Genomic DNA, 27,520 nt, shown 5'->3' on the forward strand with positions numbered 1-27,520 from the left:
CACCGAAAACATAAGAGAGAGAGAGAGATGGTTGTTGGTTTAATAGTCCAATTAACCAAAAATTAAAGAAAAATAAGAGGCCATTTAATTAAGTTAATTATGTAGTTAATTCCATAAAAGGAAATGACTCACTTTTGTTAGGACGGTTCAAAAAAAAATATGCATTACTTTCTTTGGAATGGGGGAGTATATATTTGTTTTGAAACAAACATAATTTAATTTTCATTGTCACATGAAAAAAAAAATCGGATAAATGAACCCCACAAAAAAAATTGCCATCTAATTATCTAAAATTTATAAGCAAATGGAGGGAATAGGATTAAGGACATATAAATTAAAAAATCCGGCCCAAATTGAAGACATGGTTTGACCGATTTTAGTCTCCAAAATCGAATTTAGTCTAGACAATTATTGTCCAAATAATCAAACATCCTTTATCTATATCTTAACGTAACGTACCTATTATATAAGGCCCATGTAGGGATTCAAAGTTGGACCTGTGTTGGTGCCAAATTTAGTTGTTTTTACCTGAAATATGCATAATTGAGAAGAGGTCACCAAATTTGACCGTTGAAATCGAGTCTAGTCTCCCTGTGTGCGCGTAAAGGAAATTATAGATATTTCACCACGTCACCCAATCCTACCCACAATGGAATTCTATATTCAACCGACATATGCTGATCAAGTTAATCTCCGCCCCAAGTCTCTCTATGACTCACTATATATACCATATCTCCCCACATTCTCCTACCCATCCCCCCTCTTTGCGTGTTTCGCTATTATTTTTCTTCTATTGTGGCCCTCTTCTCCTGAATTCATATCTAGGGTTATTGTGTTTTGTGGTGCGATTTCGTTGGCGATTAAGTTTTGTGTTTTCGATCGGGTTACTCTCTCCTTGTGTTGCGATTTCCATTAACCTTCCCTGTCTGGTATGACATATGGCGGCGAGGATAGATGACCTAGCGGAGGATTTCTGTTCAATCTACTTTGACGTGTTTGATTTGTGTAGATCGGTTATTGTGATTCCTTCTGCTGATTTGGGTTAATATTCAGTTATTCGCAACGAGTGCAGATTTTATAGTTCAAGTTTTGACGGTCTATTTAGATCATGATTTCCTCTGCCGTATTGGTTATCGGGGCTTACTTTCGTTTGTATCTGTAGGGCAACCGATTGGATAGCTCGTGATCTCTCAAGCCAGAAGGTTTATTTTGTCCTTTTCCTTTCGCGCTGATAGTTTGATGGTTATCGGCAGTTGGTGGAAACGCTGATAGTTATGAATTTACTCAATCGTTCTCTTCTCTGGCCACAGATTAATCGCTGGTGAGGAGCCTCAAGATCATCATGATGAATTTATGTTTTCTGCCTCACCCTATGACAGGAGATAAAAATTATGTTTTGATTCTATCAAATTAGGAACTTATGGTGGTGCTAATCTTGGTCTGGTTGTTGGCCACGGACCAACATTTGACGCTGACAAATTGATATCGTGTTTTTATCAAGGGTTGCAGAGGAAGTATAGTATAGTAATTTTTTTACAACATTTTATCCTCTACCTAGACTTGCCCCCGTGCTTACCGTTCTCATCAATTTTCAGATGCTTGATCGCTCTGAGCTTCTTAATCTAGCTTCACTGGAAGGCTGTTCTGGTTTGATAATTGGTTACCTTTGCTCTCTTTATTTTAGTTCTTTTGTTGTTATGTAGACTCGATATTGTTTTGGGCCTCACTCTGTGACAGGAGATACAAAATAGGTTTTGATTCTATCACAATAGGAGCTTAATGTGGGGGCTATCTTGGTCTGGTTTTTGGACACGGAAAAATCTTTGATGCTGTCATTGGTATATTGTTAATCAAGGGTGGCAATAGGAAGAGTACATGGAGTAGTATTTTTTTTCTACTACATTTTCTCTTCTACCTAAAGTTTCCCGTGCTTATAGTTATACTCTTCAATCTCCAGATGTCTGATGATTCGTTGTGTGGTTCAGTGGTTCTTAACTGGAAGGCACTTCTGGTTTGATGCTTGGTTATCTTTTGTCAGTTTCAACAATTTTTTGTTTGTTACGTAGACGTGGATATTGTTTTCTGCCTCACCCTATGACAGGAGATAAAAATTAAGTATTAAAAGAAGGAGCTTAAGGTGGGGCTAATCTGGTTATCGGAAGATAAACCTTTGACGCTGTTAATTATCGAGTGTGGCAGAGGGAGTATCGAATAGTATTTTTTTTTACAACATTTTATCTTCTCCCTAGACTATCGCGTGCTTACTGTTGTTCTCATCAATTTGCAGATGCCTGATCTCTGTGTGGTTCTTAATCAAGCTTCACGGGAAGGCTGGTTTGATAATTGGTTACGTTTGCTCTGTAAATGTAGTTTTTGTGTTGTTATGTTGACTTGGATATTGTTTTGGGCCTCACCCTGTTACAGGAGATACAAAATAGGTTTTAATTCTATCAAAGTAGGAGTTCTAAGTTGGGGCTATCTTGGTTGGGTTTTTGGACATGGACTAATCTATGATGCCGGCATTGATATAGTGTTTATTGAGGGAGGCAGATGGAGAACAGAATAGCATTTTATCTTCTACATATTCTATTCTACCCAGAGTTTCTGGTTCTTATCGTTATACTCTCCAATTCCCAGGTGTCTGGTCGTTGTGTGGTTCTTAACTTGAAGACACTTCTGGTTTGATGCTTGGTTCTCTTTTTCATCAGTTTTTTGTTTGCTACGTAGACGTGGATATTGTTTTCTCCTCATCCTATGGCAGGAGATAAAATTTAAGTTTTGATTTTATCAAAGTAGGGAGCATAAGGTGGGGCTAATCTTGGTCAAGTTATTGGACACAGATCAAACCTTTCACGCTGTCTCTGATATAGGTTTTATCCAGGGTAGCAGAGGGAGTATTTTATAGTAATTTTTTCTACTAAAATTTATCTTCCACCTAGACTTTCTCATACTTATCTTTATTCTCTTCAATTTTCAGATGCTTGATTGTTGTGTGGTTTTTAATCAAGCTTAAATGGAAGGCAGTTCTGGTTTGATAATTGGTTACCCTTGCTCTTTCTATTATAGTTATTTTGTTGTTATGTAGACTTGGATATTGATTTGGCCCTCACCCTATGACAGGAGATACAAAATAGGTTTTGATACCATCGCAATAGGAGCTTAATGTGGGGGCTATCTTGGTCTGGTTTTTGGACACGGAAAAATCTTTGATATTGTCAATTGATATGTTGTTAATCGAGGGTTGCAAAGGGAGTACATAATAGTTATTTTTTCCTACTACATTTTCTCTTCTAGCTAGAGTTTCCCGTGCTTATAATTATACTCTTCAATTTCCAGATGTCTGATCGTTGTCTGGTTCTTAACCGGAAGGCACTTCTGGTTTGATGCTTGGTTATCTTTTGTCAGTTTCAACAATTTTTTTGTTTGTTACGTAGACGTGGGTATTGTTTTCTGCCTCACCCTATGACAGGAGGTAAAAATTAAGTATTGAAAGAAGGAGCTTAAGGTGGGGCTATTCTTGGTCTGGTTATTGGACACGGATCAACCTTTGACGCTGTCATTAAAATAGTAATTATCAAGTGTGGCAGAGGGAGTATAGTATAGTATTTTTTTTACAACATTTTATCTTCTCCCTAGACTTTCCCGTGCTTACTGTTGTTTTCATCAATTTGCAGATGCCTGATCTCTGTGTGGTTCTTAAATCAAGCTTCACGGGAAGGCTGGTTTGATAATTGGTTACGTTTGCTCTGTAAATGTAGTTTTTGTGTTGTTATGTTGACTTGGATATTGATTCTATCAAAGTAGGAGAGACAAAATAGGTTTTGATTCTATCAAAGTAGGAGCTTTAAGGTGGGGCTATCTTGGTTGGGTTTTTGGACTTGGACTAATCTATGATGCCGGTTCAGGTTCTTATCATTATACTCTCCGATTTCCAGGTGTATGGTCGTTGTGTGGTTCTTAGCTTGAAGGCACTTCTGGTTTGATGCTTGGTTATCTTTTGTCAGTTTCACCAAATTTTTGTTTGTTATGTAGATGTGGATATTGTTTTCTGCCTCACCTTGTGACAGGAGTTAAAAGTTAAGTTGGGAAAGAAGGAGCTTATGGTTGGGCTAATCCTGATCTAGTTAGTGGAGACATATCAACTTTTGACGCTGTCACTGATATAGTGTTTATCGAGGGTGGTAGAGGGACTGAGGGAGTATAGTATAGTATTTTTTCTACTACAATTTATCTTCCACCTAGACTTTCCCGTGCTTATCATTATTCTCTTCAATTTCCGGATGCCTTATCTTTGAGTGGTTCTTAATCAAGCTTAACTAGAAGGCAGTTCGGGTTTGGTAATTGGTTACCTTTGCTATTATAGTTATAGTTATTTTGTTGTTATGTAGACTTAGATGTTGTTTTCGGCCTAACCCTGTGACAGGAGATACAAAATAGGTTTTGATTCTATCAAATTAGGAGCTTAAGGTGGGGGCTATCTTGGTCGGGTTTTTGGACACGGACTAATCTATGATGGAGTACAGAATAGTATTTTTTCTTTATGTTTTCTCTTCTACCTGGAGTTTCCCTTACTTATCGTTAGACTCTTCAATTTCCAGGTGTTCTTAACTTGAAGGCACTTGTGGTTTGATGCTTGGTTTATCTTTCCTCTCTTTCATGTATTTTCTGTTTGTTATGCATACGTGTATATTGTCTTTCTGCCTCATCCTATGGCAGGAGATAAGAAATTTGTTTTGATTTTTTCAAAGTAGGAGCTTAAGGTGGGGCTAATCTTGGTCTAGTTATTGGAGACATATCAACTTTTGACGCTGTCACTGATATAGTGTATATCGAGGGTGGCAGAGGGATTATACTATAGTATTTTTTCTACCACAATTTATCTTCCATCTAGACTTTCCCGTGCTTATTGTTGTTATTCTCTCCAATTTTCAGATGCCTGATCGTTTTTTGGTTCTTAATCAAGCTTAACTGGAAGGCAGTTCGGGTTTGACGATTGGTTACCTTTGCTCTCTCTCTATTATAGTTCTTTTGTTGTTATGTTGACTTGTATGTTCTGATTCTATCAAAGTAGGAACTTAAGGTGGGGGCTTTCTTGGTCTGGTTTTTGGACACAGACAAATCTTTAATGTTGTTATTGATATAGTGTTAATCGTGCGTGGAAAAGGGAGTACATAATAGTTTTTTTTTCTACCACGTTTTCTCTTGTACCTAGAGTTTGCCTTGCTTACCGTTGTTCTCATCAATTTCCAGATGCCTGATCGCTGGGTGGTTCTTAATCAAGCTTCACGGGAAGGCTTTTCTGCTTTAATAATTGGTCACCTTTGCTCTGTAATTATAGTTTATTTGTTGTTATGTGGACTTGGATATTGTTTTGGGCCTCACCCTGTGACAGGAGACAATATAAATTTTATTCTATCAAATTAGTATCTTGGTCTGGTTTTTGGATACGGACTAATCTTTGATGCCGTCATTGATATAATGTTTGTTGAGGGTGGCACATGGAGTGCAGAATAGTATTTTTCCTTTTACGTTTTCTCTTCTACCTTGAGTTTCCCGTACTTATTGTTAATACTCTTCAATTTCTAGGTGTTCATAACTTGAAGGCACTTCTGGTTTGAGGCTTGGTTTTGTCTTTTCTCTCTTTCATCAGTATTTTGTTTGTTACGCATACGAGTATGTTATCAATATAGGTGTTTAAGGTGGTGCTAATCTTGGTCTAGTTATTGGCCACAGATCAACCTTTGACGCTGTCAATTATATAGTGTTCATTGAGGGTGTCAAGAGGGAGTATAGTTTAGTATTTTTTCTACTACAATTTATCTTTCATCTAGACTTTCCCGTGTTTATTCTTATTCTCTCCAATTTTCAGATGCCTGATTTTGTTGTGTGGCTCTTAATCAAGCTTAACTGGAAGGCAGTTCTGGTTTTATGTTTGGTTGCATTTGCTCTCTCTATTATAGTTCTTTTGTTGTTATGTAGACTCGGATATTGTTTTGGGCCTCACCCTGTGACAGTTTTTTGTTGTTGTTACGCATACGTGTGTGTTATCAATGTAGGTGCTTAAGGTGGTGCAAGTCTTGGTCTAGTTATTGGCCACAGATCAACCTTTGACGCTGTCAATTATATAGTGTTAGAGGGAGTATAGTAATTTTTCTACTACAATTTATCTTTCATCTAGACTTTCCCGTGCTTATTCTTATTCTCTCCAACTTTCAGATGCCTGATTTTGTTGTGGTTCTTAATCATGCTTAACAGGAAGGCAGTTCTGGTTTTATGATTGGTTGCATTTGCTCTCTATTATGGTTCTTTTGTTGTTATGTAGACTCGGATATTGTTTTGGGCCTCACCCTGTAACAGGAGATACAAAATAGGTTTTGGCTCTATCACTGTAAGAGATTAATGTGGGGCTATCTTGGTCTGGTTTTTGGACGCGGACAAATCTTCGATGCTGTCATTGATATTGTGTTAATCGAGGGTGGCAAAGGGAGTACATAATAGTATTTTTTTTTTTACTACATTTTCTCTTATACCAAGAATTTCCCGTGCTTATAGATATACTCTTCAATTTCCAGATGCCTGATCGATGTGTGGTTCTTAACTGGAAGGCACTTCTGTTTGATGCTTGGTTATCTTTTGTCAGTTTCAACAATCTTTTGTTTGTTACATAGACGTGGATATTGTTTTCTGCCTCACCTTGTGACAGGAGTTAAAAATTAAGTTGTGAAAGAAGCAGCTTATGGTGGGGCTAATCTTGGTCTAGTTATTGGAGACGTATCAACTTTTGATGCTGTCACTGATATAATGTTTATCGAGGGTGTCAGAGGGAGTATAGTATTGTATTAATTCTGCTACAATTTATCTTCCATCTTGACTTTCCCGTGCTTATTGTTATTCTCTTTGATTTCCAGATGCCTGATCGTTGTGTGGTTCTTAATCAAGCTTAACTGGAAGGCAGTTCTGGGTTCATAATTGGTTGCATTTGATCTCTCTATTATATTTCTTTTGTTGTTATATAGACTTGGATATTGTTTTGGGCCTACCCTGTGACAGGAGATACAAAATAGGTTTTGATTCCATCACTGTAGGAGCTTAATGTGGGGGCTATCTTGGTCTGGTTTTTGGACGCGGACAGATCTTTGATGTAGTCATTGATATTGTGTTAATTGAGGGTGGCAAAGGGAGTACATAATAGTATTTTTATTTCTACTACATTTTCTCTTCTACCTAGAGTTTCCCGTGCTTATAGATATACTCTTCAATTTCCAGATGTCTGATCGTGGGGTGGTTCTTAACTGGATGACACTTCTGGTTTGATATTTGGTTATCTTTTGTCACTTTCAACAATTTTTGTTTGCTACATAGACGTGGATATTGTTTTCTGCCCCACCCTATGACATGAGATAAAAATTAAGTTTTAATTTTATCAAAGTAGGAGCTTAAGGTAGGGCTAATCTTAGTCAAGTTATTGCACACAAGTCAATCCTTTGACGTGGTCACTGATATAGTGTGTTTGTCGAGGGTGGCAGAGGGAGTATAGTATAGTATTTCTTCTAATACAATTTATCTTCCATCTAGACCTTCCGGTGCTTATCGTTACTCTTCCATTTCCAGATGCCCAATCGTTGTGTGGTTCTTAATCAAGCTTAACTGGACGGCAGTTCGGGTTTGATAGGTGGTTACCTTTGCTCTCTCTATTGTAGTTCTTTTGTTGTTATTTAGACTCGGATGTTGGTTTCAGCCTCACCCTGTGATAGGAGATACAAAATAGGTTCTGATTCTATCAAAGTAGGAGCTTAAGGTGGGGGCTGTCTTGGTCTGGTTTTTGGACACTGACAAATCCTTCATGCTGTCATTGATATAGTGTTAATAGTGGGTGGTAAAGGGAGTACATAATAGTATTTTTTTTCTACCACATTTTCTCTTCTACCTAGAGTTTCCCGTGCTAATAGTTATACTCTTCAATTTCCAGATGTCTGATTGTTGTGTGGTTCTTAACTGGAAGGCACTTCTGGTATGCTTGGTTATCTTTTGTCAGTTTCAACAATCTTTTATTTGTTACGTAGACGTGGATATTGTTTTCTGCCTCACCTTGTGACAGGAGTTAAAAATTAAGTTGTGAAAGAAGCAGCTTATGGTGGGGCTAATCTTGGTCTAGTTACTGGAGACATATCAACCTTTGATGCTGTCACTGATATAATGTTTATCGAGGGTGTCAGAGGGAGTATAGTATTGTATTAATTCTGCTACAATTTATCTTCCATCTTGACTTTCCCGTGCTTATTGTTATTCTCTTCGATTTCCAGATGCCTGATCGTTGTTTGGTTCTTAATCAAGCTTAACTGGAAGGCAGTTCTGGGTTCATAATTGGTTGCATTTGATCTCTCTATTATATTTCTTTTGTTGTTATATAGACTTGGATATTGTTTTGGGCCTACCCTGTGACAGGAGATACAAAATAGGTTTTGATTCCATCACTGTAGGAGCTTAATGTGGGGGCTATCTTGGTCTGGTTTTTGGACGCGGACAGATCTTTGATGTAAGTCATTGATATTGTGTTAATCGAGGGTGGCAAAGGGAGTACATAATAGTATTTTTATTTCTACTACATTTTCTCTTCTACCTAGAGTTTCCCGTGCTTATAGATATACTCTTCAATTTCCAGATGTCTGATCGTGGGGTGGTTCTTAACTGGATGACACTTCTGGTTTGATGTTTGGTTATCTTTTGTCACTTTCAACAATTTTTGTTTGCTACATAGACGTGGATATTGTTTTCTGCCCCACCCTATGACATGAGATAAAAATTAAGTTTTAATTTTATCAAAGTAGGAGCTTAAGGTAGGGCTAATCTTAGTCAAGTTATTGCACACAAGTCAATCCTTTGACGTGGTCACTGATATAGTGTTTATCGAGGGTGGCAGAGGGAGTATAGTATAGTATTTCTTCTACTACAATTTATCTTCCACCTAGACCTTCCGGTGCTTATCGTTATTCTCTTCCATTTCCAGATGCCCGATCGTTGTGTGATTCTTAATCAAGCTTAACTGGACGGCAGTTCGGGTTTGATAGGTGGTTACCTTTGCTCTCTCTATTGTAGTTCTTTTGTTGTTATTTAGACTCGGATGTTGGTTTCAGCCTCACCCTGTGATAGGAGATACAAAATAGGTTCTGATTCTATCAAAGTAGGAGCTTAAGGTGGGGGCTGTCTTGGTCTGGTTTTTGGACACTGACAAATCCTTCATGCTGTCATTGATATAGTGTTAATAGTGGGTGGTAAAGGGAGTACATAATAGTATTTTTTTTCTACCACATTTGCTCTTCTACCTAGAGTTTCCCGTGCTAATAGTTATACTCTTCAATTTCCAGATGTCTGATTGTTGTGTGGTTCTTAACTGGAAGGCACTTCTGGTATGCTTGGTTATCTTTTGTCAGTTTCAACAATCTTTTATTTGTTACGTAGACGTGGATATTGTTTTCTGCCTCACCTTGTGACAGGAGTTAAAAATTAAGTTGTGAAAGAAGCAGCTTATGGTGGGGCTAATCTTGGTCTAGTTACTGGAGACATATCAACCTTTGATGCTGTCACTGATATAATGTTTATCGAGGGTGTCAGAGGGAGTATAGTATTGTATTAATTCTGCTACAATTTATCTTCCATCTTGACTTTCCCGTGCTTATTGTTATTCTCTTCGATTTCCAGATGCCTGATCGTTGTTTGGTTCTTAATCAAGCTTAACTGGAAGGCAGTTCTGGGTTCATAATTGGTTGCATTTGATCTCTCTATTATATTTCTTTTGTTGTTATATAGACTTGGATATTGTTTTGGGCCTACCCTGTGACAGGAGATACAAAATAGGTTTTGATTCCATCACTGTAGGAGCTTAATGTGGGGGCTATCTTGGTCTGGTTTTTGGACGCGGACAGATCTTTGATGAAGTCATTGATATTGTGTTAATCTAGGGTGGCAAAGGGAGTACATAATAGTATTTTTATTTCTACTACATTTTCTCTTCTACCTAGAGTTTCCCGTGCTTATAGATATACTCTTCAATTTCCAGATGTCTGATCGTGGGGTGGTTCTTAACTGGATGACACTTCTGGTTTGATGTTTGGTTATCTTTTGTCAGTTTCAACAATTTTCGTTTGTTACATAGACGTGGATATTGTTTTCTGCCCCACCCTAATTTTATCAAAGTAGGAGCTTAAGGTAGGGCTAATCTTAGTCAAGTTATTGCACACAAGTCAATCCTTTGACGTGGTCACTCTTATAGTGTGTTTATCGAGGGTGGCAGAGGGAGTATAGTATAGTATTTCTTCTAATACAATTTAATTTCCATCTAGACCTTCCGGTGCTTATCGTTATTCTCTTCCATTTCCAGATGCCCGATCGTTGTGTGGTTCTAAATCAAGCTTAACTGGACGGCAGTTCGGGTTTGATAGTTGGTTACCTTTGCTCTCTCTATTGTAGTTCTTTTGTTGTTATTTAGACTCGGATGTTGGTTTCAGCCTCACCCTGTGATAGGAGATACAAAATAGGTTCTGATTCTATCAAAGTAGGACCTTAAGGTGGGGGCTGTCTTGGTCTGGTTTTTGGACGCGGACAGATCTTTGATGTAGTCATTGATATTGTGTTAATCGAGGGTGGCAAAGGGAGTACATAATAGTATTTTTATTTCTACTACATTTTCTCTTCTACCTAGAGTTTCCCGTGCTAATAGTTATACTCTTCAATTTCCAGATGTCTGATTGTTGTGTGGTTCTTAACTGGAAGGCACTTCTGGTATGCTTGGTTATCTTTTGTCAGTTTCAACAATCTTTTATTTGTTACGTAGACGTGGATATTGTTTTCTGCCTCACCTTGTGACAGGGGTTAAAAATTAAGTTGTGAAAGAAGCAGCTTATGGTGGGGCTAATCTTGGTCTAGTTATTGGAGACGGATCAACTTTTGATGCTGTCACTGATATAATGTTTATCGAGGGTGTCAGAGGGAGTATAGTATTGTATTAATTCTGCTACAATTTATCTTCCATCTTGACTTTCCCGTGCTTATTGTTATTCTCTTTGATTTCCAGATGCCTGATCGTTGTGTGGTTCTTAATCAAGCTTAACTGGAAGGCAGTTCTGGGTTCATAATTGGTTGCATTTGATCTCTCTATTATATTTCTTTTGTTGTTATATAGACTTGGATATTGTTTTGGGCCTACCCTGTGACAGGAGATACAAAATAGGTTTTGATTCCATCACTGTAGGAGCTTAATGTGGGGGCTATCTTGGTCTGGTTTTTGGACGCGGACAGATCTTTGATGTAGTCATTGATATTGTGTTAATCGAGGGTGGCAAAGGGAGTACATAATAGTATTTTTATTTCTACTACATTTTCTCTTCTACCTAGAGTTTCCCGTGCTTATAGATATACTCTTCAATTTCCAGATGTCTGATCGTGGGGTGGTTCTTAACTGGATGACACTTCTGGTTTGATGTTTGGTTATCTTTTGTCACTTTCAACAATTTTTGTTTGCTACATAGACGTGGATATTGTTTTCTGCCCCACCCTATGACATGAGATAAAAATTAAGTTTTAATTTTATCAAAGTAGGAGCTTAAGGTAGGGCTAATCTTAGTCAAGTTATTGCACACAAGTCAATCCTTTGACGTGGTCACTGATATAGTGTGTTTATCGAGGGTGGCAGAGGGAGTATAGTATAGTATTTCTTCTAATACAATTTATCTTCCATCTAGACCTTCCGGTGCTTATCGTTATTCTCTTCCATTTCCAGATGCCCGATCGTTGTGTGGTTCTTAATCAAGCTTAACTGGACGGCAGTTCGGGTTTGATAGTTGGTTACCTTTGCTCTCTCTATTGTAGTTCTTTTGTTGTTATTTAGACTCGGATGTTGGTTTCAGCCTCACCCTGTGATAGGAGATACAAAATAGGTTCTGATTCTATCAAAGTAGGAGCTTAAGGTGGGGGCTGTCTTGGTCTGGTTTTTGGACACTGACAAATCCTTCATGCTGTCATTGATATAGTGTTAATAGTGGGTGGTAAAGGGAGTACATAATAGTATTTTTTTTCTACCACATTTTCTCTTCTACCTAGAGTTTCCCGTGCTAATAGTTATACTCTTCAATTTCCAGATGTCTGATTGTTGTGTGGTTATTAACTGGAAGGCACTTCTGGTATGCTTGATTATCTTTTGTCAGTTTCAACAATCTTTTATTTGTTACGTAGACGTGGATATTGTTTTCTGCCTCACCTTGTGACAGGAGTTAAAAATTAAGTTGTGAAAGAAGCAGCTTATGGTGGGGCTAATCTTGGTCTAGTTACTGGAGACATATCAACCTTTGATGCTGTCACTGATATAATGTTTATCGAGGGTGTCAGAGGGAGTATAGTATTGTATTAATTCTGCTACAATTTATCTTCCATCTTGACTTTCCCGTGCTTATTGTTATTCTCTTCGATTTCCAGATGCCTGATCGTTGTTTGGTTCTTAATCAAGCTTAACTGGAAGGCAGTTCTGGGTTCATAATTGGTTGCATTTGATCTCTCTATTATATTTCTTTTGTTGTTATATAGACTTGGATATTGTTTTGGGCCTACCCTGTGACAGGAGATACAAAATAGGTTTTGATTCCATCACTGTAGGAGCTTAATGTGGGGGCTATCTTGGTCTGGTTTTTGGACGCGGACAGATCTTTGATGAAGTCTTTGATATTGTGTTAATCGAGGGTGGCAAAGGGAGTACATAATAGTATTTTTATTTCTACTACATTTTCTCTTCTACCAACAATTTCCCGTGTTTATAGATATACTCTTCAATTTCCAGATGTCTGATCGTTGGGTGGTTCTTAACTGGAAGACACTTCTGGTTTGATGTTTGGTTATCTTTTGTCAGTTTCAACAATTTTCGTTTGTTACATAGACGTGGATATTGTTTTCTGCCCCACCCTAATTTTATCAAAGTAGGAGCTTAAGGTAGGGCTAATCTTAGTCAAGTTATTGCACACAAGTCAATCCTTTGACGTGGTCACTCATATAGTGTGTTTATCGAGGGTGGCAGAGGGAGTATAGTGTAGTATTTCTTCTAATACAATTTATCTTCCATCTAGACCTTCCGGTGCTTATCGTTATTCTCTTCCATTTCCAGATGCCCGATCGTTGTGTGGTTCTTAATCAAGCTTAACTGGACGGCAGTTCGGGTTTGATAGTTGGTTACCTTTGCTCTCTCTATTGTAGTTCTTTTGTTGTTATTTAGACTCGGATGTTGGTTTCAGCCTCACCCTGTGATAGGAGATACAAAATAGGTTCTGATTCTATCAAAGTAGGAGCTTAAGGTGGGGGCTGTCTTGGTCTGGTTTTTGGACACTGACAAATCCTTCATGCTGTCATTGATATAGTGTTAATAGTGGGTGGTAAAGGGAGTACATAATAGTATTTTTTTTCTACCACATTTTCTCTTCTACCTAGAGTTTCCCGTGCTAATAGTTATACTCTTCAATTTCCTGATGTCTGATTGTGGTGTGGTTCTTAACTGGAAGGCACTTCTGGTATGCTTGGTTATCTTTTGTCAGTTTCAACAATCTTTTATTTGTTACGTAGACGTGGATATTGTTTTCTGCCTCACCTTGTGACAGGAGTTAAAAATTAAGTTGTGAAAGAAGCAGCTTATGGTGGGGCTAATCTTGGTCTAGTTACTGGAGACATATCAACCTTTGATGCTGTCACTGATATAATGTTTATCGAGGGTGTCAGAGGGAGTATAGTATTGTATTAATTCTGCTACAATTTATCTTCCATCTTGACTTTCCCGTGCTTATTGTTATTCTCTTCGATTTCCAGATGCCTGATCGTTGTTTGGTTCTTAATCAAGCTTAACTGGAAGGCAGTTCTGGGTTCATAATTGGTTGCATTTGATCTCTCTATTATATTTCTTTTGTTGTTATATAGACTTGGATATTGTTTTGGGCCTACCCTGTGACAGGAGATACAAAATAGGTTTTGATTCCATCACTGTAGGAGCTTAATGTGGGGGCTATCTTGGTCTGGTTTTTGGACGCGGACAGATCTTTGATGAAGTCTTTGATATTGTGTTAATCGAGGGTGGCAAAGGGAGTACATAATAGTATTTTTATTTCTACTACATTTTCTCTTCTACCAACAATTTCCCGTGTTTATAGATATACTCTTCAATTTCCAGATGTCTGATCGTTGGGTGGTTCTTAACTGGAAGACACTTCTGGTTTGATGTTTGGTTATCTTTTGTCAGTTTCAACAATTTTCGTTTGTTACATAGACGTGGATATTGTTTTCTGCCCCACCCTAATTTTATCAAAGTAGGAGCTTAAGGTAGGGCTAATCTTAGTCAAGTTATTGCACACAAGTCAATCCTTTGACGTGGTCACTCATATAGTGTGTTTATCGAGGGTGGCAGAGGGAGTATAGTGTAGTATTTCTTCTAATACAATTTATCTTCCATCTAGACCTTCCGGTGCTTATCGTTATTCTCTTCCATTTCCAGATGCCCGATCGTTGTGTGGTTCTTAATCAAGCTTAACTGGACGGCAGTTCGGGTTTGATAGTTGGTTACCTTTGCTCTCTCTATTGTAGTTCTTTTGTTGTTATTTAGACTCGGATGTTGGTTTCAGCCTCACCCTGTGATAGGAGATACAAAATAGGTTCTGATTCTATCAAAGTAGGAGCTTAAGGTGGGGGCTGTCTTGGTCTGGTTTTTGGACACTGACAAATCCTTCATGCTGTCATTGATATAGTGTTAATAGTGGGTGGTAAAGGGAGTACATAATAGTATTTTTTTTCTACCACATTTTCTCTTCTACCTAGAGTTTCCCGTGCTAATAGTTATACTCTTCAATTTCCTGATGTCTGATTGTGGTGTGGTTCTTAACTGGAAGGCACTTCTGGTATGCTTGGTTATCTTTTGTCAGTTTCAACAATCTTTTATTTGTTACGTAGACGTGGATATTGTTTTCTGCCTCACCTTGTGACAGGGGTTAAAAATTAAGTTGTGAAAGAAGCAGCTTATGGTGGGGCTAATCTTGGTCTAGTTATTGGAGACGTATCAACTTTTGATGCTGTCACTGATATAATGTTTATCGAGGGTGTCAGAGGGAGTATAGTATTGTATTAATTCAGCTACAATTTATCTTCCATCTTGACTTTCCCGTGCTTATTGTTATTCTCTTCGATTTCCAGATGCCTGATCGTTGTTTGGTTCTTAATCAAGCTTAACTGGAAGGCAGTTCTGGGTTCATAATTGGTTGCATTTGATCTCTCTATTATATTTCTTTTGTTGTTATATAGACTTGGATATTGTTTTGGGCCTACCCTGTGACAGGAGATACAAAATAGGTTTTGATTCCATCACTGTAGGAGCTTAATGTGGGGGCTATCTTGGTCTGGTTTTTGGACGCGGACAGATCTTTGATGTAGTCATTGATATTGTGTTAATCGAGGGTGGCAAAGGGAGTACATAATAGTATTTTTATTTCTACTACATTTTCTCTTCTACCAACAATTTCCCGTGCTTATAGATATACTCTTTAATTTCCAGATGTCTGATCGTTGTGTGGTTCTTAACTGGAAGACACTTCTGGTTTGATGTTTGGTTATCTTTTGTCAGTTTCAACAATTTTCGTTTGTTACATAGACGTGGATATTGTTTTCTGCCCCACCCTAATTTTATCAAAGTAGGAGCTTAAGGTAGGGCTAATCTTAGTCAAGTTATTGCACACAAGTCAATCCCTTGACGTGGTCACTCTTATAGTGTGTTTATCGAGGGTGGCAGAGGGAGTATAGTATAGTATTTCTTCTAATACAATTTATCTTCCATCTAGACCTTCCGGTGCTTATCGTTATTCTCTTCCATTTCCAGATGCCCGATCGTTGTGTGGTTCTAAATCAAGCTTAACTGGACGGCAGTTCGGGTTTGATAGTTGGTTACCTTTGCTCTCTCTATTGTAGTTCTTTTGTTGTTATTTAGACTCGGATGTTGGTTTCAGCCTCACCCTGTGATAGGAGATACAAAATAGGTTCTGATTCTATCAAAGTAGGACCTTAAGGTGGGGGCTGTCTTGGTCTGGTTTTTGGACGCGGACAGATCTTTGATGTAGTCATTGATATTGTGTTAATCGAGGGTGGCAAAGGGAGTACATAATAGTATTTTTATTTCTACTACATTTTCTCTTCTACCTAGAGTTTCCCGTGCTAATAGTTATACTCTTCAATTTCCAGATGTCTGATTGTTGTGTGGTTCTTAACTGGAAGGCACTTCTGGTATGCTTGGTTATCTTTTGTCAGTTTCAACAATCTTTTATTTGTTACGTAGACGTGGATATTGTTTTCTGCCTCACCTTGTGACAGGGGTTAAAAATTAAGTTGTGAAAGAAGCAGCTTATGGTGGGGCTAATCTTGGTCTAGTTATTGGAGACGTATCAACTTTTGATGCTGTCACTGATATAATGTTTATCGAGGGTGTCAGAGGGAGTATAGTATTGTATTAATTCTGCTACAATTTATCTTCAATCTTGACTTTCCCGTGCTTATTGTTATTCTCTTTGATTTCCAGATGCCTGATCGTTGTGTGGTTCTTAATCAAGCTTAACTGGAAGGCAGTTCTGGGTTCATAATTGGTTGCATTTGATCTCTCTATTATATTTCTTTTGTTGTTATATAGACTTGGATATTGTTTTGGGCCTACCTGTGACAGGAGATACAAAATAGGTTTTGATTCCATCACTGTAGGAGCTTAATGTGGGGGCTATCTTGGTCTGGTTTTTGGACGCGGACAGATCTTTGATGTAGTCATTGATATTGTGTTAATCGAGGGTGGCAAAGGGAGTACATAATAGTATTTTTATTTCTACTACATTTTCTCTTCTACCTAGAGTTTCCCGTGCTTATAGATATACTCTTCAATTTCCAGATGTCTGATCGTGGGGTGGTTCTTAACTGGATGACACTTCTGGTTTGATGTTTGGTTATCTTTTGTCACTTTCAACAATTTTTGTTTGCTACATAGACGTGGATATTGTTTTCTGCCCCACCCTATGACATGAGATAAAAATTAAGTTTTAATTTTATCAAAGTAGGAGCTTAAGGTAGGGCTAATCTTAGTCAAGTTATTGCACACAAGTCAATCCTTTGACGTGGTCACTGATATAGTGTGTTTATCGAGGGTGGCAGAGGGAGTATAGTATAGTATTTCTTCTAATACAATTTATCTTCCATCTAGACCTTCCGGTGCTTATCGTTATTCTCTTCCATTTCCAGATGCCCGATCGTTGTGTGGTTCTTAATCAAGCTTAACTGGACGGCAGTTCGGGTTTGATAGTTGGTTACCTTTGCTCTCTCTATTGTAGTTCTTTTGTTGTTATTTAGACTCGGATGTTGGTTTCAGCCTCACCCTGTGATAGGAGATACAAAATAGGTTCTGATTCTATCAAAGTAGGAGCTTAAGGTGGGGGCTGTCTTGGTCTGGTTTTTGGACACTGACAAATCCTTCATGCTGTCATTGATATAGTGTTAATAGTGGGTGGTAAAGGGAGTACATAATAGTATTTTTTTTCTACCACATTTTCTCTTCTACCTAGAGTTTCCCGTGCTAATAGTTATACTCTTCAATTTCCTGATGTCTGATTGTTGTGTGGTTATTAACTGGAAGGCACTTCTGGTATGCTTGATTATCTTTTGTCAGTTTCAACAATCTTTTATTTGTTACGTAGACGTGGATATTGTTTTCTGCCTCACCTTGTGACAGGAGTTAAAAATTAAGTTGTGAAAGAAGCAACTTATGGTGGGGCTAATCTTGGTCTAGTTACTGGAGACATATCAACCTTTGATGCTGTCACTGATATAATGTTTATCGAGGGTGTCAGAGGGAGTATAGTATTGTATTAATTCTGCTACAATTTATCTTCCATCTTGACTTTCCCGTGCTTATTGTTATTCTCTTCGATTTCCAGATGCCTGATCGTTGTTTGGTTCTTAATCAAGCTTAACTGGAAGGCAGTTCTGGGTTCATAATTGGTTGCATTTGATCTCTCTATTATATTTTTTTTGTTGTTATATAGACTTGGATATTGTTTTGGGCCTACCCTGTGACAGGAGATACAAAATAGGTTTTGATTCCATCACTGTAGGAGCTTAATGTGGGGGCTATCTTGGCTAGTTTTTGGACGCGGACAGATCTTTGATGAAGTCTTTGATATTGTGTTAATCGAGGGTGGCAAAGGGAGTACATAATAGTATTTTTATTTCTACTACATTTTCTCTTCTACCAACAATTTCCCGTGTTTATATATATACTCTTCAATTTCCAGATGTCTGATCGTTGGGTGGTTCTTAACTGGAAGACACTTCTGGTTTGATGTTTGGTTATCTTTTGTCAGTTTCAACAATTTTCGTTTGTTACATAGACGTGGATATTGTTTTCTGCCCCACCCTAATTTTATCAAAGTAGGAGCTTAAGGTAGGGATAATCTTAGTCAAGTTATTGCACACAAGTCAATCCTTTGACGTGGTCACTGATATAGTGTGTTTATCGAGGGTGGCAGAGGGAGTATAGTATAGTATTTCTTGTAATACAATTTATCTTCCATCTAGACCTTCCGGTGCTTATCGTTATTCTCTTCCATTTCCAGATGCCCGATCGTTGTGTATTTCTTAATCAAGCTTAACTGGACGGCAGTTCGGGTTTGATAGTTGGTTACCTTTGCTCTCTCTATTGTAGTTCTTTTGTTGTTATTTAGACTCGGATGTTGGTTTCAGCCTCACCCTGTGATAGGAGATACAAAATAGGTTCTGATTCTATCAAAGTAGGAGCTTAAGGTGGGGGCTGTCTTGGTCTGGTTTTTGGACACTGACAAATCCTTCATGCTGTCATTGATATAGTGTTAATAGTGGGTGGTAAATGGAGTACATAATAGTATTTTTTTTCTACCACATTTTCTCTTCTACCTAGAGTTTCCCGTGCTAATAGTTGTACTCTTCAATTTCCAGATGTCTGATTGTTGTGTGGTTCTTAACTGGAAGGCACTTCTGGTATGCTTGGTTATCTTTTGTCAGTTTCAACAATCTTTTATTTGTTACGTAGACGTGGATATTGTTTTCTGCCTCACCTTGTGACAGGAGTTAAAAATTAAGTTGTGAAAGAAGCAGCTTATGGTGGGGCTAATCTTGGTCTAGTTACTGGAGACATATCAACCTTTGATGCTGTCACTGATATAATGTTTATCGAGGGTGTCAGAGGGAGTATAGTATTGTATTAATTCTGCTACAATTTATCTTCCATCTTGACTTTCCCGTGCTTATTGTTATTCTCTTCGATTTCCAGATGCCTGATCGTTGTTTGGTTCTTAATCAAGCTTAACTGGAAGGCAGTTCTGGGTTCATAATTGGTTGCATTTGATCTCTCTATTATATTTCTTTTGTTGTTATATAGACTTGGATATTGTTTTGGGCCTACCCTGTGACAGGAGATACAAAATAGGTTTTGATTCCATCACTGTAGGAGCTTAATGTGGGGGCTATCTTGGTCTGGTTTTTGGACGCGGACAGATCTTTGATGTAGTCAGTGATATTGTGTTAATCGAGGGTGGCAAAGGGAGTACATATTAGTATTTTTATTTCTACTACATTTTCTCTTCTACCTAGAGTTTCCCGTGCTTATAGATATACTCTTCAATTTCCAGATGTCTGATCGTGGGGTGGTTCTTAGCTGGATGACACTTCTGGTTTGATGTTTGGTTATCTTTTTTTCAGTTTCTACAATTTTTGTTTGTTACATAGATGTGGATATTGTTTTCTGCCCCACCCTATGACATGAGATAAAAATTAAGTTTTAATTTTATCAAAGTAGGAGCTTAAGGTAGGGCTAATCTTAGTCAAGTTATTGCACACAATTCAATCCTTTGACGTGGTCAGTGATATAGTGTTTATCGAGGGTGGCAGAGGGAGTATAGTATAGTATTTCTTCTACTACAATTTATCTTCCATCTAGACCTTCCGGTGCTTATCGTTATTCTCTTCCATTTCCAGATGCCCGATCGTTGTGTGGTTCTTAGTCAAGCTTTACTGGACGGCAGTTCGGGTTTGATAGTTGGTTACCTTTGCTCTCTCTATTGTAGTTCTTTTGTTGTTATTTAGACTCGGATGTTGGTTTCAGCCTCACCCTGTGATAGGAGATACAAAATAGGTTCTGATTCTATCAAAGTAGGAGCTTAAGGTGGGGGCTGTCTTGGTCTGGTTTTTGGACACTGACAAATCCTTCATGCTGTCATTGATATAGTGTTAATAGTGGTGGTAAAGGGAGTATATAATAGTATTTGTTTTCTACCATATTTTCTCTTCTACCTAGAGTTTCCCGTGCTAATAGTTATACTCTTCATTTTCCAGATGTCTGATTGTTGTGTGGTTCTTAACTGGAAGGCACTTCTTGTATGCTTGGTTATCTTTTGTCAGTTTCAACAATCTTTTATTTGTTACGTAGACGTGGATATTGTTTTCTGCCTCACCTTGTGACAGGAGTTAAAAATTAAGTTGTGAAAGAAGCATCTTATGTTGGGGCTAATCTTGGTCTAGTTATTGGAGACTTATCAACTTTTGATGCTGTCACTGATATAATGTTTATCGAGGGTGTCAGAGGGAGTATAGTATTGTATTAATTCTGCTACAAATTATCTTCCAACTTGACTTTCCCGTGCTTATTGTTATTCTCTTCAATTTCCAGATGCCTGATCGTTGTGTGGTTCTTAATCAAGCTTAACTGGAAGGCAGTTCTGGGTTCATATTTGGTTGCATTTGATCTCTCTATTATATTTCTTTTGTTGTTATATAGACTTGGATATTGTTTTGGGCCTACCCTGCAACAGGAGATACAAAATAGGTTTTGATTCCATCACTGTAGAAGCTTAATGTGGGGGCTATCTTGGTCTGGTTTTTGGACGCGGACAGATCTTTGATGTTATCATTGGTATATTGTAAATCGAGGGTGGCAAAGGAAATACATAATAGTATTTTTTTTTTCTACTACATTTTCTCTTCTACCTAGAGTTTCCCGTGTTTATAGTTATACTCTTCAATTTCCATAATGGATGGCCCTTCTTGTTTTCTTGGTTATCTTTTTTCAGTTTCAACAATTTTTTGTTGTTATGTAGACGTGGATATTGTTCTCTGCCTCACCCTATGATAGGAGATAAAAATTAAGTTTTGAAAGAAGGAGCTTATGGTGTGGCTAATGTTGGCCTGGTTATTGAACACGGATCTACCTTTGATGCTGTCATTGATATAGTGGTGTGGGCCTGGCAAAGAGAGTATAGAATAGTTTTTTTTTTTTACTATATTTTATCTTCTACCTAGACTTTCCCATGCTTACCGTTGTTCTCATCAATTTCCAGATGCCTGATCGCTGTGTGGTTTTTAATCAAGCTTCACGGGAAGGCTGTTCTGGTTTGCTAATTGGTCACCTTTGCTCTGTAATTATTGTTTATTTGTTATGTAGACTTGGACAATGTTTTGGTCCTCACCCTGTGCCAGGAGACAAAATAGGTTTTGATTCTATCAAAGTAGAAGCTTAAGGTGGGGGTTATCTTGGTCTGGTTTTTGGATATGGACTAATCTATGATGCCATCATTGATATAGTGTTTGTCGAGGGTGGCAGATGGTGTACAGAATAGTATTTTTTTTTTTTTACGTTTTCTCTTTTACCTTGAGTTTCCTATACTTATCGTTATACTCTTCAATTTCCAGGTGTTCTTTACTTGAAGGCACTTCTGGTTTGATGCTGGGTTTATCTTTTCTCTCTATCATCAGTTTTTTTGTTTGTTACGTATACGTGTATATTGTATTTCTGCCTCATCCTATGGCAGATGATAAAAATTTTGTTTTGATTTTATCAAAGTAGGAGCTCAAGGTGGGGCTAATCTTGGTCTAGTTATATTGGCCACAGATCAACCTTTGACGCTGTCAATTATAGTGTTTATCGAGGATGGCAGAGGGAGTATAATATAGTATTTTTTTCTACTACAATTTATCTTCCATCTAGACTTTCCTGTGGTTATTGTTAGTCTCTCTTCCATTTCCAGATGCCTGTTCATTATGTGGTTCTTAATCAAGTTTAACTGGAAGGCAGTTCGGGTTTGATAATTGGTTATCTTTGCTCTCTCAATTATGGTTCTTTTGCTGTTATGTAGACTTGGATGTTGTTTTCAGCCTCACCCTGTGACAGGAGATACAAAATAGGTTTTGATTCTATCAAAGTAGGAGCTTAAGGTGGGGGCTATCTTGGTCTGGTTTTTGGACATGGACAAATCTTTGGTTGCTGTTTTGTTCTTAATCAAGCTTCTCTGAAAGGCAGTTCTTGTTTGACGCTTGGTTGTCTGTGTTCTCTATTATAGTTTTTTTTTTTTTTTTTTTTTTTTTTTTTTTTTTGTTATGTAGACTTTGATATTTTTTTCGCCCTCACCCTGTGACAGGAGATACAAATTCAGTTTTATTCTATCAAAGTGGGAGCTTAAGGTGGGGGCCAACTTGGTGGGGTTGTTGGATGTGGACTAATATAAGATGATGTCAATTGATATAATGTTTATTGAGGGATGCAGATTGTTATACTACATTTTCTTCTACTATATTTTCTCTTCTACCTAGAGTTTCCGGTGCTTGTCGTTATACTCTTCAATTTTCAGATTTCTGATCGTTGTGGTTCTTAATTGGAAGGCTGTTCGGTTTGATGCTTTGTTATCTTTTTTCTCTTTCATAAGTTTTTTGTTTGTTACGTTGGCGTGGATATTGTTTTCTGCATCACCCTATGACACAAAATATAAATTAAGTTTTGATTCTATCAAAGTAGGAGCTTATGGTGGTGCAATCTTGGTCTGATTGTTGGACACGGAGCAACCTTTGACACTGTCATTGATATAGTGTTTATCAAGGGTTGCATAGGGAGTATAGTATTGTAACTTTTTTACTAAATTTTATATTCTACCTAAACTTTCCCTTGCTTATCGTTATTCTTTTCAATTTCCAGATGCCGGATCGTTGTGTGTTTAATCAGGCTTCTCTGGAAGACTGTTCTGGTTTGATCCTTGGTTATCTTTGCTCTCTATTATAGTTTTATTTTGTTACGTAGACTTGGACCTTGTTTTCTGCCTCACCCTGTGTCAGGAGATACAAAATTGGTTTTGATTCCATCAAAGTTAGGTATTTAAGGTGAGGCTATCTTGGATGCTGCCATTGGTATAGTGTTTATGGTGGGTGTCAACAGGAGTATATTATTTTTCTACTGTCATTTATCTTCTAGGTGAACTTTTTCCCTTTGCTTATTGTTATGCTCTTTAATCTTCAAATGTTTGATCTTTGGGTTGTAATTAACCAGTTCTCGTGGGAAGGCGGTTCTGGTTTGGTGCTTGGTTCCCTTTTGCTCTGTTTAATCTATTTTTTGTTTGTTACGTACATGTGTATATTGTTTTTGGTCCCACCCTTTGACAGGAGATACAAAATAAGTTTTGATTCTACCAAAGTCGGAGCTTAAGGTGGGGCTATCTTGGTCTGGTTGTTGGACGTGAAGCATTGTAGAGGGAGTATAATATTTTTCTACTGTCATTGTCTTCTTCCTGGGCTTTCCCCTTGCTTATTGTTTATGCACTTCCATTTCAGATGGATCTTTGTGTGGTTCTTCACCATTTTTGAAGGAAAAGCGGTTCTGGTTTGGTGATTGGTTCCCTTTTGTTCTATTTGATCAGTTTTTTGTTTGTTACATAGATGTGGATATTGTTTTTGGCCTCACCATGTGACAGGAGATGCAAAACAAGTTTTAATTCAAGCAGATAAGGAGCGTAAGGTGGGGCTATGTTGGTCTGGTTATTGGACATGGACCAATCTTTTGATGCTGGCATTGAGATAGTGTTTATAGAGGGTGGCAGAGAGGGAGTATAGTATTTTCCGCTGTCATTGTTGGACTTTCCCCTTGCTTATTGTTTTGCTCTTCAATTTCCACATGTCTGATCTGTGGGTTTCTCTTAAAACAGTTTTCAAGTGAAGGCGTTCTGGTTTGATGCTTGAACCCCCTTTTGCACTGCTTCGTCAGTTCTTTTTCTGTTATGTGGATGTGGATATTGTTTTTAGCCTCTCCCTGTGACAGGAGATACAAAATAAGTTTCTTAAGGTGGGGTTGTGTTGGTCATTGAATCCCAGCTCATTGAAATTTTTTGATGGATTAAGTAATTTTGAGGTGTTTGAAATACTGGTACCTCTTCAGTTCTGCTGATGCCGAATCCAAGCCTGGTATCGGTGTCTTTGATCCTGATCTCAATGGGGATGTCTCCCATAAGAGGGAGAATCACAAACGCCAAGGTCCACGCTGTGGTAGTCTTTGAATCCATAGAGGCTTGTGTTAGCGATATTTGAGAGTCCGATAAGGATCCAGTGTTTACTGTCGATGAGGCCGCGTCTCCGGATAGTGTTTATCGAGGGTGGCAGAGGGAGTATAGTATTTTTCTACAGCCATTTATCTTCTAGATGGACTTTCCCCTTGCTAATTGTTATGCTCTTCAATTTCCAGATATTTTCTTTGGGTGGTGCCTAAACAGTTTTAAAGGGAAGGCGGTTTTGGTTTGATGTTTGGTTCCCTTTGCTCAATTAAATCAGCTTTTTGTTGTGGATATTGCTTTTTGTCTCGTCCTGTGACAGGGGATCTTAAGAAGTTCTTGTTCTAGCATTGTGTTATTGGGGATGTGAATGCCAGAGGATCATTAGACTAGAGAGAGTTGAAACCATTTTCTGGTGATATCATGCAATGCTGGGCTTATCTTGAGCATTTCAGGCTTTGGTTTTTTGTTCATCTCCATTTATTTGACATATAACGCATAGTTTTTGGCAATTTGATTGAAGTTTTGAGGAGATTGTGCTAATTTCTTCCTTGGTAAGGCTTTTGATAAATAATTAGTCTGTAATTTTCATCAAGATCTGATTTAGTGGCTTTCAGTTGGAGCTAAAAGGTTTATGTAGGGGACCATGAGGTTGAAAGGGGTTTCATGAGTCTTACAGGTCTGCAGGAAAATTGGTTTTCTTTTAAAACCATTCTATGCTCTATATATTTTTCTATGGTTATATCGTGTTTAGTTTATCTCCGGAACACACTCATGCTGGCTATCTACTGTCATGGTCTTCTTCTTTTGAAATTATTCAACTCAGGTGTTCAACTTATGTCTGGTTTCCTCGATCACACGAATGTGAGTTGTACCTAAGGCAGATTGTGAGTTGTACTTGCCTGCTAATAAAACCTGCTGGATGATATTTTGGGTAGCTTCCTTTTATCTTGCTCATAAGGCTTTTATTTGGTTATGGTTGGTCTTCTATATTCTTGGAAGCGTCTGGAGCTCTGCTTATAAAATTTTGATTGGGAGGGTGTTTCGTTTACATGTGCCTAAGATGGCGTAGCTTGTATATGATGGGGTGTGAAGATGGACATGAAGTACCTCATCTTGACTGTTCGTTGTGGATATACTCTTCTGCTTTCTTGTTTCTCTTGTCATTAGAATTTCTTTAGGTATTAATTCCAGAAACATGTTTCGAATCCTTAGAAATGACATTGTATTTTTCTAGTGTCTTCATCATTCACTGCAAACTTGTTTTGATTGGTGTATATTGTTGTTATATATATGATGATTATTGATTGGTTTTGTTTGTAATCCATCTCTTGATTGATGTCTTGGAAGTTGGATGTTATATAAGTTATGAACTTCTGTTATATATCTATATACGAACAATATCAGGTGTTTATATTTCAATATTAGCATGTTTATGTTTATGTGATACATAGTTGCTTCACTATTTGGTGTGATTCTGTGAGGTAGCGAGTGCTCTGTATAGAAGATATCATATAATTCCATTTCTATATACATTCATATCTTGTGGAAATACGATAGGGAATATGTTGGGGAGCTTTCTTTTGTAGAGATCACTAGATTGTTGCTTCCCTTCTTGCAATGTACAAGTTCGATTGATGTTTAAATAATTCAAATTAGTTGCTCCTCATATTTCCTGGTTACTACCCTCTCTTGGCATTAATGACATGCTATGTTCTCTATATTTAATACATTTAAGGAACATAAATATTTAACTTGAATGACAGCTGATAAAAATGCAACGAAGTTATGCCACACCATGTTTTCTATGATGATATTTTGAATTTCTAACTAACTGTCATCTATGAGAGCATTTCTTGTAGTGATCACCCTAAACTTTTGAATATTTAACTAACTGTCGTGATCATAATAACCGTCATCTATGAGAGCATTTCTTGTAGTGATATTTATCTTCCTTAAATGTGTTAAATATAGAGAACATAGCATGTCTAAACTAAGTTATGTCCCTTATGTTGTTTAACAGTTATACCTGTTCTTCATTTTTGTTTTCGGTCTAGGTTGGACTCTCTTAACCTTTTCCCAATTTTTATGGTTGAGTCACTGCTATTGTTTTGAGTCTTTTATATGCTATTTTTACGGATTTTCATTTATGAAATCTATTGAAGTGCAGTAATGACTTGATTGAAAATGTCGTTCACTCCTGAGTCCTGACCATGAAACTAGTAATTTGACATATTTCTTGTGCTCCCGACGCGATAAAACATTTGGTCTATGTTCTCTCATTGCTGAAATTAGTTTTTTCTTTGTGTTGCGCAGTTTCATGTAAATTGTCTAAACTAAGTTACTAATCCTATGTTTACAACCTTTTGTTATTCGTCGAGCTTCAACTTTATACCTGGGCTAATTTAACCATGAAACTAGTAAAATTTTGCTGTTTGGTGTTTGTTGAAGTTTATACTTGTTCCAGCTGGGTGATTATGTTGTTTCTTGTGTAATCTTTCTGTTGCAAGTCTTAAATTTGTTTCTTGGTCATCTGATTACTTGCATTTTAGCGGTCAGTCATTTAAATTTATGCTGATTTCATGTCCATTGGTGGTTGAGCTCATTTAAATTTCAGCTTCTCCTTCCCCGGATTATAGGTTATAGGTAGAGTCGTGTAACTCTGCCTGTGCCAGCCACAGCCGGTCTCAAGCCCGGGAAAAAGAGGAGGGGCGACCAAATTATGTAGTATTACTGATTATGATATTCTGTGTCACTGAAAGCAAGAAAATAAATAGAATCAATCAACTTGTCTAGGTTTTGGTGATTCTCAAGGATTATTGCTGTATTATATTTACATACCTCTGAATCTAATCCAGAGCTCGTCAAGATTCTACCAACTTCTCTCAAGGCTCTGCGAAGTTCGAGACTGGTGATTCCGTCAAGGCCCTTAGCTTCTTGTGGATTCACATTGGTCCAAGACAGAAGTCACCAAGCAACAATGCTCTTGATGTTAGCAAAGTCTTCAACAATTTTGTGATCGTCACTTCCCGTATGGAGGTTGTAATCTAGTTTCATCATGATTGTTTCTAAGTTAATGAATGTAGGGAGTTTCTGATTTCATTAATCATCATCATTTAATAATACGATTCGTTCCAAGCTGA

General features: G+C 37.7%; 1 long non-coding RNA gene across 17 annotated transcripts; it reads left to right on the plus strand.

The window, feature by feature from the left end:
- The first annotated feature begins 714 nt into the window (after window positions 1-714).
- Window positions 715-27,520, plus strand: LOC131007768 (uncharacterized). 17 transcript variants are annotated; one of them, XR_009096271.1, is made up of 5 exons: window positions 715-2,904; window positions 2,978-3,029; window positions 3,121-7,672; window positions 7,970-9,272; window positions 9,366-25,700. It is a non-coding gene; the product is annotated as an uncharacterized LOC131007768 (long non-coding RNA). The 17 variants fall into 17 exon arrangements; XR_009096270.1 differs by having other exon boundaries at window positions 715-1,321; window positions 1,415-1,514; window positions 1,596-7,672; XR_009096272.1 differs by having other exon boundaries at window positions 715-1,202; window positions 1,311-1,321; window positions 1,415-7,672.

This window comes from Salvia miltiorrhiza, chromosome 2 (genome assembly GCF_028751815.1).
Source record: "Salvia miltiorrhiza cultivar Shanhuang (shh) chromosome 2, IMPLAD_Smil_shh, whole genome shotgun sequence".
NCBI classification, from domain to species: Eukaryota; Viridiplantae; Streptophyta; class Magnoliopsida; order Lamiales; family Lamiaceae; genus Salvia; species Salvia miltiorrhiza.